Source organism: Phaseolus vulgaris, chromosome 3 (assembly GCF_000499845.2).
Source record: "Phaseolus vulgaris cultivar G19833 chromosome 3, P. vulgaris v2.0, whole genome shotgun sequence".
Lineage (NCBI taxonomy): Eukaryota > Viridiplantae > Streptophyta > Magnoliopsida > Fabales > Fabaceae > Phaseolus > Phaseolus vulgaris.
Genome location: NC_023757.2, coordinates 31,686,361 through 31,697,795, shown reverse-complemented (window position 1 = coordinate 31,697,795; position 11,435 = coordinate 31,686,361). Strand labels below are relative to the sequence as shown.

General features: G+C 29.8%; 1 long non-coding RNA gene across 1 annotated transcript; it reads right to left on the bottom strand.

The window, feature by feature from the left end:
• Nucleotides 1-10,619: 10,619 nt before the first annotated feature.
• Nucleotides 10,620-11,171, bottom strand: LOC137805868 (uncharacterized). Its single transcript, XR_011080262.1, has 3 exons — nucleotides 11,041-11,171; nucleotides 10,864-10,968; nucleotides 10,620-10,780 (listed from the first exon to the last, which is right to left on the bottom strand). It is a non-coding gene; the product is annotated as an uncharacterized lncRNA (long non-coding RNA).
• Nucleotides 11,172-11,435: the final 264 nt, after the last annotated feature.

Sequence of the window (11,435 nt, the reverse complement as noted above, 5' to 3'; positions counted from 1 at the left end):
TGTTGCTGAGCTGTCTTAGTTAGGATCTGGGGTAGTTTGAGTTTTGTAATCCACTCTAGATTGAATCCAAAGCATAGGCATTCTCAATCTTTTAAAAGAAAAGTGTTTTTCAAACTAAGTGAAAAACAACCGATTGTTTTGTTGAAACAACTGATTGTTTTATACTTAGATGTTTTTAGAAAAGATTGAAAATTGTTTTTCAAATGGTTGAACTGTTAAAACCAAAACAATCGAGGAAACAACCGATTGTTTGTTTTGGTACCATAACAGAAAAACTGTTTTGTGCTTTGACTGAGCATTAAATGTTTTAACTGATTACGCTCCAATTTTTAATGCTTTGACCAATCTTGAAATGCAATGAATAAGTTTTTTAAGATTTGATAACAAACATCTTTGAATAAATTCAGAAAAACAGATTTGAAAAATAACAATCTTTTGATCAATAAATTTCTGATTTTCAAAGAGTTGAGATTGCTTAGAGATTGAGATTGATCAAAGAGTGTGAGATAGGATTTCTGCTTGTATTGATTTCAGATTTGCTTCTATAACAAGTGTAATCCTTGTATTTTGTTGAACAAGTTTGTTTGTGTGCTTGCTGAGAAGTGATGTGTGTTCTTGAGGGGATCAAGATCAGCATTCTTAGTGTTGGTGTGTTGGCCAAGAGAAGTGTGTGTCTTGAGGGGATCAAGGTCACTTTCTTGGTTGTGTTGTAAGTGATCTAGGTTTGATTGCTTAGTGGAATTCCTCAGTGGTTTCTGAGAACACTAGATGTAGCTCTGGGTTTAGAGTGAACCAGTATAAACATTTGTGTGCATTCTCTCTATCCTTAATATCTTTAAATTCAGTTTTAATATTTGCAAACTGGTATAAACAACCGATTGTTTCTGCGAAACAACCGATTGTTTTTCTGGTGCTGTTGTTTTTGCTTATTGTTTTGGCAAACTGGATTCCTTATCAATTGTTTCTTGAGTTAATTTCATTCTTGGCTTAAAAGTTTTCGAAAACCCTCTTTAAACAATTCACCCCCCTCTAGTTTAAAGTCATCCATTCTAACAAGGTGCAGGTCTCAAGATGCTAATTTCAATACATAAGTCTTTCGGAAATAGAGTCAAGTGTCTATGTGTTGTGAGTCAGTAGTTGTCTGACATGTGAAAGATGAATTGTGAATTTTAATAGACACTTGATGATTTGAGAAATTGTATGAGACTTGATGAATTATGTTTATTAATTTGAAATTGAAATTATATAGAATTTTTTTATATCTAGCTTAGCATGTTCTTTGTTTGTGTTTGCTTTCTTTAATCTGTGATGATCGTGTAATTACACAGGAGTAGATGAAGTTGCAGGTAATAGAGCTCAACAGTTAGTAGTCAGAGGATGAGATGCTTTGTTTTTGGATGCTTTGTTTTTAAACTTTTGTCTATATATTAAAATCCCTAAGAAGAGGGATATATTTTGAGATATAATATGAGAAAGTAGTACATGTTTATATGTTGATTAGATATTACATGCTTAATATATTATCAAATATGGGTAAAAATAAGGATGTTACAGTATGTATTGTAAGATTGATAAAAGTATACCTTACTCCATTGTAAATGGCTTATTTATAGTGGTAATGGGCTATTTGCTTGATGGGTCATATTTGGCACATATCTTCAATAAATCAGTGGTAGTTGATTACAAGAGGTGCATCCGGATTTGTAGGAAGGTATATTTGGAGCATATGTAGCCCGAATTTGTAGAATGCTTCTTTACTTATCATTTATTGGCAATTTGTTCTTTAATGTCGTTCATCACCCAGTCGAGAGTGACGTGGTTCAATCGACCCCAACCGGTACAAAAATTGAACAAACTATTACGACTAATCGATTTTATTATCACGAGTTGACAAAATAAAATATTTTATGCAACGTTCCAAATATTAATGTCTATTACAATATATATTCTACGAAATTTTTAGAGTCTTTTTGGAAAAATCTTTCTAATACATAATTAAAACTTATATAATACAAGTATTTATAGAACTAAAATTCAAATTAAAATATTTTAAGTCTGCACATGTATGAATATTTGCTTGTGTACGTAGTATAATTCATACATAATAAGAAAAACAAGGCAAGCTAATGTTGTCATATAAAATTCTAATTATCAATTATATCATTCATATATATATACCTCATGTGAATCTATTTTTAATCACAATAATTGGATTTCATTTCAATCTACCATACTTTGATTTCATTAGTCATGGATCCATTTGCAATCACAATACATTGATTTTTTTTTAATTTCCAATACTTCGATTTCATTTCAATCATATATATTGAATATATATGGATTCATCGTCTTTCGGAAGACTTGTTAAGTATGTCCCTATTAGATACTAACATCTAATCCATACATTAGGGATATGGATAAGTCCAAACATAATACCATGTGTCGAAAACGGGTCACAATGTATATGAACTCCCTTATCAGTTTCTCACCACTTGATATCTTAGTTTATGTGACTTACATGTCATAAGTGAAGCTAGAGGATTTATGTCAAACATAAACTTTTCATACTTAATGTACTATCAAACAACAACTCATATATTATCTTAAATGTACGACCTTAATTTCATATAATTTTCATCATTCACATATATTTCATATCATTCAAGAACCTTTTCAACATAAAAAACAACACTTAACTACCAAATGATCAAAATCTAATATTTCTACATGTTCACACAACATATAATCAAACAAATATATCAAATAACGTCGTTGCAAGAGAAATTGAAACTTAAGACCACATTCTCTTTACATTCAAATATTTTAGAATATGGTACTATTGAAAGTTAAAGTTAGTTTCTCTTACCTATAATTTCTTATTCCAAAGAAGTTCGTGTTCAAGCAGAAGTCATTTCAAACTCTAAGGACCTAGAACAAGTTATCCAAATATCACCAAAATTTAGTATGAGCTTTTTTAAGTTGAGAGAATCTCTTTTCTCAACTGGTCCCACTAGGATTGATGATCAAATCATAAAAAAATAGAAAAAAATATATATTTAGGTTAAATAAAAACTTACTATGTTTAAAAATCTGATAAGGTAGAAATATTCTCTTACTTTTTCACTATTGTAGAGTGTGATCAGATTTTGAAGTAAATGAGATATGGATGAGAGAATTTTGATAAATGAGAGAAAAGAAAACTAGAGAGAGAGAAGACATAGTAGAAGAATAGGGGGTATGTTTTTCTTATGTATTTTATATTATAAATAAGAACATATAATTTAGATATGTAAGCTATTATTTCTATACTATCTTAATTAGTTTTTTAATATTTTTTCTTCGTTTTTTCCTAGTGTATTTAACCCTATTTCAACAACTACCGATTGTTCCATCTCTACATTAAATTTTAATATTTGTTAAGAAAAATATCAATAATTAAAAAAAATTATATCATAATTAATTTTTGTATTATAAATTTAAATATAATTTATCTATAAATTATATTATTCATTCATTTTCTCATAATAGTAAGTAGGTACTAAAATAACTATTTATTCTAAAAATCAATAACTTAAAAAATTATATTATTCAACATACTAAAATACTATTTCTATCAAAGAAGTAAAATAACATGTCTCCTTCCTAATTCACTACAAGAAAATCATGAAATAGAATCTAATTTTTAGAGACCAAAATAATTAGTTGCAATAGTAACTAAATTAGAGACCATTTTAGAAACTAAATAAAAAATTGGTTTCTAAATTAGTTTCTATTATTGTTAAATAGTTTCTAAATTGGTATCTAATTAGCAATCAAGGTTTTAAAGACCAAATTTAGAAACTATTTAACAATAATATAAACTAATTTAAAAACCAATTTTTTATTTAGTTTCTAAAATGGTCTCTAATTTAGTTACTATTACAACTAATTATTTTGGTCTCTAACAATTGATTTCTATTTCATAATTTTCTTGTAGTGATTTACTTCCTTCTATCACTCCCTTCCATCTTATTTTTCCGAAGACAACAAACTCAAACAAATCATAATGGTAAGAGAAAAAGGGCAATTGTAGTAAAGGTGTGTTTACCTGCAGTCTGTAAATTGACTTACATTCTCTCCAAATTTCTAATTATTTAATCAATTCTATATAAATCATCACTATAAATTTGTTAAATAACAACAATATTCTAGAAAAAAAATATTATTTTATAACTTTCTTGATAAAAATAATAATTTAATAACTAAAATGTTCAGTACTTGTCTAACTAATATTAACCTATGTAGCATAGATACAAACTACACGACACGGACACGAAAATATGTATACTCTTTAAAATGTAAGATTCGGAGATATGAATCTATATATTATATAATTATGAATTATGTAAATTGCTGATAAAAAAAAATGAATTATGTAAATTGACAATAAATATTTATATACAAAATTATGTTTTAAATTTTTTTGGAAGTAGGAAGATGTTTTTAAAAAAAATTAAGACGATAGTAATAATGTAATAGTGTTAAAGAAATTTTAAAAAAAATATATAAAATTAATGTAAATTATTGAAGAGAAAGATAAAATAATTAATTTAAAAGTTGGAGTTCTTTTATATTATTTTTCTTTCCGTCTCTCTTCGTGTTCTTGTTCTATTTTTTAAACCAATCATATTTAATATTTACTTGATTCTATATGTTTTTATTTTCATCTTATTTATTTATTTTTTCTATCAAAAGTGGTTTTTACTTTCTTAAACTATAATTTTTACCACATACCATTTAAGCCATAGAATAAAAGAAATCATTTGATTAAGTTTGTATATTTTTAAAAATTATTTGATTAAATGACCTATCAATTTTTCCAGGATATGAAAAGATATTTCCAAAGATTTTGATTAAGGGGAAAATCAATAATTTTTTATAAGGAAAGTAGTCCATATTTAAATGTTGGACAATGAACAAAGATAAAAGAATTGTCACTTTTGAGGTCACTCTCAGCCTCTTTATTTTTCCTCTACGTTTTATCATTATTTCTTATTATTGCCGTTTTTATTTTCACAATGACTTATTTAAAAAATTAAACAACTTAATATAGCTGTGAAATTAATTCTTTATTTTGAGATTAATGTTTTCTTAACTATTATCCATTATTGTAAGATATTAATTTGTGTACGACACTTTTATTACATTTTAAATAAAAAATTAGTGGACCAAAAATTAATCATGTTAGAGTATTAATGGTAATTATAATTAGTTGGGCAAATTTTACACATGATACATGAATGCATGATGCATATAACAGTACTTTTTACAATGATTGACAGTGACACTTGGCATTCAGGGGCAGGAGCATGTGAGAAACACATGGAGTCAGCATGTTCCGTATGGTTGACTTGAATATACAATGATCCGTGAAAATTATGGTTTTATTCCCATGTGATTTTTGTACAAGTTGCAACATCTCACTATACTTCATCCAAAATACAAATTTAAGTTCATGTGCCAAAATTCTTCAAATGCTACCATCTTCTTTTATTTTATTTTTATTTTAAAAGTTAACTATATTCTTTTCGATAAAGTACAAAGATGTTATTGTGAATTGATATTTATTATTATACATTATAAAATTTATTGAGTTATAGTTATTGAATTTTATTCATATTTTATAAATTTGTAGTAAGTTTTAATTAATAATAAAAATGGCTTCTAAGTTGTTGAAAACAATATTAGTTCTCTTCTCACTTAACTTATTAAGTAAGATAAGTAAACTTAGATAACTCGACTTTAGTCGGGTTAATATGCTTTCTTTTTCTATAATTTTTTATTTTATTTTTATTTTTCAATTTTTTTATACCGTTTGCTTTTGTTTCATTTTTTATTCGTTTTAATCTGTTTTCATGAATATTTTTTTTAGGTTTTTGCATTTTATGTATTTTTTCTTTTTTACTTTCATATTTGATTCAGCCTGTTATCTTATAGACAATTCCTTAATTAGTTCCTCAACTTAAAATAAGTTGAGTTAGGTATAACAGTCAAAAAAAAAATAAATCTGCACACTATACTATAAACCCATTAAAGGTTCCATATAAAGTTTATATAAATTCAAAGTATAAATTTAAACATACACATCATATGTAACAAATGTTCTAAAAAAAAAGATAAAAAATAAAAATCTTTATTTTTATAAATATCGCTCCTACATATATGTTTGTGTATATAATACAATCATCACAGTTCATAATACAAATAAACACATGCAAGGAATATTTAAATAAATTTCTAACATGCAAAAAAAAAAATATATATATATATATATATAAAAGATATAATTACTTTATCTGTCCTTACATTTAGGGTTAATATTCAATTTAGTACAGTGATTTTTAAAAAAATCAATTTGGTTCATATGTTTTTTAAAATGTATCCAAATTGGTCATTTCCATTAAGTTTCAGCTTATGGCGTCAAGTGATGCTTATGAGGCAGAGAGATATGCTTATGCGACAAAGAGAGATGCTTATGTGTAGAGAGAGAGGTGGCACACAAATTGAAACTCAACTCCCTCGTCCTTTTCTCTTCTCTCTCCAATCCACAATGAGGCTTCCACTGCACTTCACGGTGGTCGTGGTGGTGGTTGTGTGACCGCTAGGATGGTGAACGTGCGCAGCGGTGTTCCGATTGACGGTGGTGTTGGATCGGAGGGTGCGCATTGCTGATACAAGATGTTGCGTGTTAGGGCGAGGAAGGGAGTGTGGAAATTGTCGAAGGTTGGGGGTTGATGAATGTCGATTAGAGGGGAGAGGAGAGGGTCCGTGTTGCGAAGGAATCAGAGCGCGATCTCCACCTCTCCTTTGCACGAGAGTGAACGTGCCACTAAGCGTGGCAGCACCGCCATGCCTCGTGAAGGCGGAATGTTATTGGTACTCTGGCCACCACTCTTGCCCGGTTTAGAGGGTTTGGTTTGGGATTCGAATGTGGAAGGGTCCGGTGAGACCTTCCAGATCTTTCGGGGATGGAAGGGGATTTTCAAGGCAGGGGAGTTTGCGTGAGGAAGGACATTGTTTAGTTCGGAGTCTGCCTAAGCGTCGTCGGGGGCGGCAGCGGAAGAGGAGGGAACTGGGTGGGGTTGAGGTTTGATTAGGGATTGTGCTTGACCAAGCGTGTGTTCGCCCATAAGTGTGGAGTTGAATTGGAGATTGAGGAAAGTGAATGAAATTGAATGAGTTTGAAGTAGAACGAATGTAATGTGATGGTGATGATGATGATTATGATAATGGTTGTAACTCACTCTCCTTAAATAGAATTGCTTCTAATAATTTTTTTCTTCATTCTCTCTTCAGTTTTGTTGCCTTTCTTCTTCGTCTTGGTACGTCAAACGTCGATGCGCATGTTCACCACCCAAGCGGCCACGCATCCACTGCCACAGCCACCACGAAGTGCAGTGGAAGTCTCATTGTGGATTGGAGAGAGAAGAGAAAAGGATGAGGGAGTTGAATTTCGGTTTGTGTGCCACATCTCTCAATCCCACCTCTCTTTGCCACATAAGCATCACTTGGCGTCGTAAGCTGAGACTTAACAAAAATGACCAATTTGAATACATTTTAAAAAATATAGGGACCAAATTGATTTTTTTAAAACCACTATACTAAATTGAATATTGACCCTAAATGTAGGGACAGATAAGGTAATTATATCTACAAAAAACAATTACATTAGTAATTTATAAATAATCTAGTTTCCTTTACAATCAAACATAAATATAAAAAATTCACGTACGAACCATAATAATCCAATTTCATTTCAATACCAATATGTAATAACTATATAGACCACAGATGTATCTATATGCCAAGGATGTTCAATAAGTGAAATATCAACTCACGTTATAATAGCCGTACCCCCCCCCCTAACGCACCTTAATTTTTTTGTTTTCTTTTTCTTACCCCTCTCTCTCTATAACTTTACCTCTCCCTTCTCTCTTCAATTTCTCTCCCATACCTCATTTATTTCAAAATCTGATCACACCCTGCACTAGTTTAAGAGTCCGCTACATTTCTACCCGATCAGATTTTCAAACAGAGTAAGTTCATTTTTGCTCTAAAGATCCTTTGTTCTCTGTTTTTCCTTAAGATTTAGTCCTCAATCTTAGTGGGATTAGTTGAGAAGAGTAGTCATCTCAACTTATTCTACTATATACTGAATTTTTGTTCTGTTTGGATAACTTGTATTAGGCCCTTAAATTTTGAAGCTTATCCAGACTAGGAGGATAAAATTCTAGAAGTTGCTTGGAAAGCAATCAATTAAGGTAAGGGAAGCTAACTTTAATTTTTAATAGCACCCTAGGCTAGAAGATCTGGATGTGGAGGGCATGTGGTTCCAATATTCAATTTTTCTTGCAGAGATGTTGTGTGTTTATATATTGTGTTGTTTGTTTATATATTATTTAAATTTGTAGAAATATTATATTTTGATAGTTTAGTATTTAAGTGCTTTTTTATGTTCAATAGACTTCTGAATGTTGTGGATGACATTTTGAATGATATTGTATGATGAAAATGGTATGAAATTGAATTCATACATTTAGGATAATGTATGGACTGATGTTTGTTGTGTATTAAGTATTGATGCCTATGTGGTAACAAAGATCTCTGAGCTTCACTAATGAACTAAGTCACATAGACTAAGATATCAGGTGGTGAGAAGCTCATGGGGGAGTTCATGCACACCGTGACATATGAGATGCACGACTTGGGTTGTATTGAACTCACCCTGATCCTTTCTCTTGGATTCGCTGGTAATCTTTGAATCAGGTGTTAGTCTTTGGTAAGACTTACTCAATATGGGTCTTCTAAAAGGTGTTGTTTGTTGAATATCCTAGATGTGTAAATCCATGTGAGATTTATGTGATTGTTTTATTGTTGGGAATTGAATAAGATTGAATAATTGAGAAATTGATCATGTAATTTGGTTTTCTCTTTTGATTTAATTGTTTATATTAGAAAATTCTATTTTCACTAGCTTACCCTTGCTTTTATTGTTGTGTTTGAACTGCAATGAATGTACTACATACACAAGAAGATGATCATACAGGTGTCGAAGGGTCCGGAGAGTTTTAGGGTGTTGATTTGAAACTTATATTGTAAATATTTGTATTTCTATAAGTCTTAATCATGTATTATGAATGTTTAGAAAAACTCTAAGCTTCTATAGAAATATGTAAAACTTGTATTGTAATAGTTAGATGTATTTTTACTTTTTAACGACAGTTCCTCCCAAAACCGTCTTTATATCTCTCAAAATAGTTTTTAATGACAGTTCTTTCTAGAACCGTCTTAATATGTTCTAGGGAAACCGTCATTAAAAACACAATATAATTACGAAATTGCCACCGCATTTTTTTATGACAGTTTTCTACTAACCGTCTTTATATGGGATTGTTGTTTTGATATTTTGTACTAGTGTGAACATCAAGAAATGTAACCAGATCACTCTCTAATCTATATTATTTGTGATAAGGTTCTACCAAAAACATAATTAGCTTTCTTTACTTGTAATTTATTATTCTAAGAAAATTTCAATACAAGTAAAGGATCACTCCAATAATCTAGAAACCTAAAGTAAGATATCAAAACATTACCAAAATTTAGTAAGAGTTTAACCAACTTGAGATAAACATTTTTCTCCACTAACCCTATCAAAATTGATGATCAAATTATAAAAAAAATAAAAAAAATTTAAAGTAAACATAAACTGACCCTATTTAAATATTTGATAGTTAGAAATGAACTCAACTATTACATGGTGTGATTTGATTGATATAAAAAAAAGAAAAGTGACAAGAGATTAAAGATAAAAAGAATAATGAGAGGAAGAGAGATGCAGAAGGTTACATTGACACCAGTACAAAAAGGTAAATTAACGACGGTTAAAATCGACATTTAAAGACGATTCTGGAACCGTCGTTATTACCGGCGTCGTTAAAAGGTATGGGTTTTTCACGACGGTTCCCATAACCGTCGTTAAAACTCCAACTTATAACGACGGTTCCCACAACCGTCGTTAAAGATGTGTTGCGCTTTTTGAATTTAAAAAATTGAAGGCACTTTTAAAGACGGTTCCAAGTGGAACCGTCGTTATAAATATGGCTTTTTTAAAGACGGTTCCAAGTGGAACCGTCGTTATATGTCTTGATTAAAAAAAAAAATTAAATTTCAAATAACCTGTTTAAAGTTTTCAATTCCAGAAAATAAAAACATTTCAAATCATAATTTAAACATAAAAATTAAATACAACAAATTATAACATTATAAAAAAAAGTTTGGTAATATATAAAAAAATTTGTCATTGTAATGATTTATCTATACTAGAGTGTTATACGTGGTTACAAAATATTTTGACCATGTTGTTCTCACATACTCCAATGCTTCTAAATCTAGCGGGTGTTGGTCGTTGAACAACTGTGACATTTGAAATATTTTGAATTAGTGCATGAATAATAAATCTCAAATTTTAAAGTGTTTATTGTATTGAGGTATTACCTTATCCCAACCTTTCTTAATTTCAGCTTGCAAAATAGTCAACATCCACTACATAACATAATAACTGCACTCATAATTTCCAGGTTGCCTGTTGGACTGCATGTGAAAATAAATGTATTAAATGAATGAGTGAAACACATTAAATTAAGTAAACAAATATACTTTAAATACCTTAAGGTACATCCAAGTGAGTTTTTGTGCGTTTGAAGTTCTCCTCCCACACAACATATTATATCCAGAGTAAGCACTAAAATAACAAGATTTCATGTTAAAATACATAACATTATATAATATATAAGTAATAATAAATGTTAAATGAAACTGTCGTACCTATCTATAATGTTTTTAAAATAGGCAGGAGGTTTTTTATGCAAGGAGCAAAACCATGCAGCGGTATGATCTTGAACAGATATGATCAATAGTTGCCAATGACGCCTGTATAACAAATCAGTTAATTAGTTTATCTTATTTCAATAATTTATTAAAACTTATTAAATAAGAACTTACTCATGGATGTACGGAGCAAAATAAATGTGTTTTCCACCATTCTTTAAGGCAGTGGTGATGTATGTTTGTGTTTCCGACTTCTTGTTTCCAATTGATTGAGTGATTTGAGGGTCTAAAAACCCATATATATTGTGTTTCCCCTCATCAAAGCATAATCCAGAAAGATACCTAAATTTCAATAAGTTAGTACTAATATATTTAATAAATCAAAAGTATAAAGATTTTAAAATTTGAACTTACATCATCCATAATTGCAGAACTGTTATGTTAATCTCTTGATCTCCGGATGCAAGGTCCAACAAATCAGACATATGAACGTACAACGGTAGATTACTATGCCTTCCAAAAACATTGGCATCCCATGGAACCTCTAACACGGTTGTATCTAAAGCTGT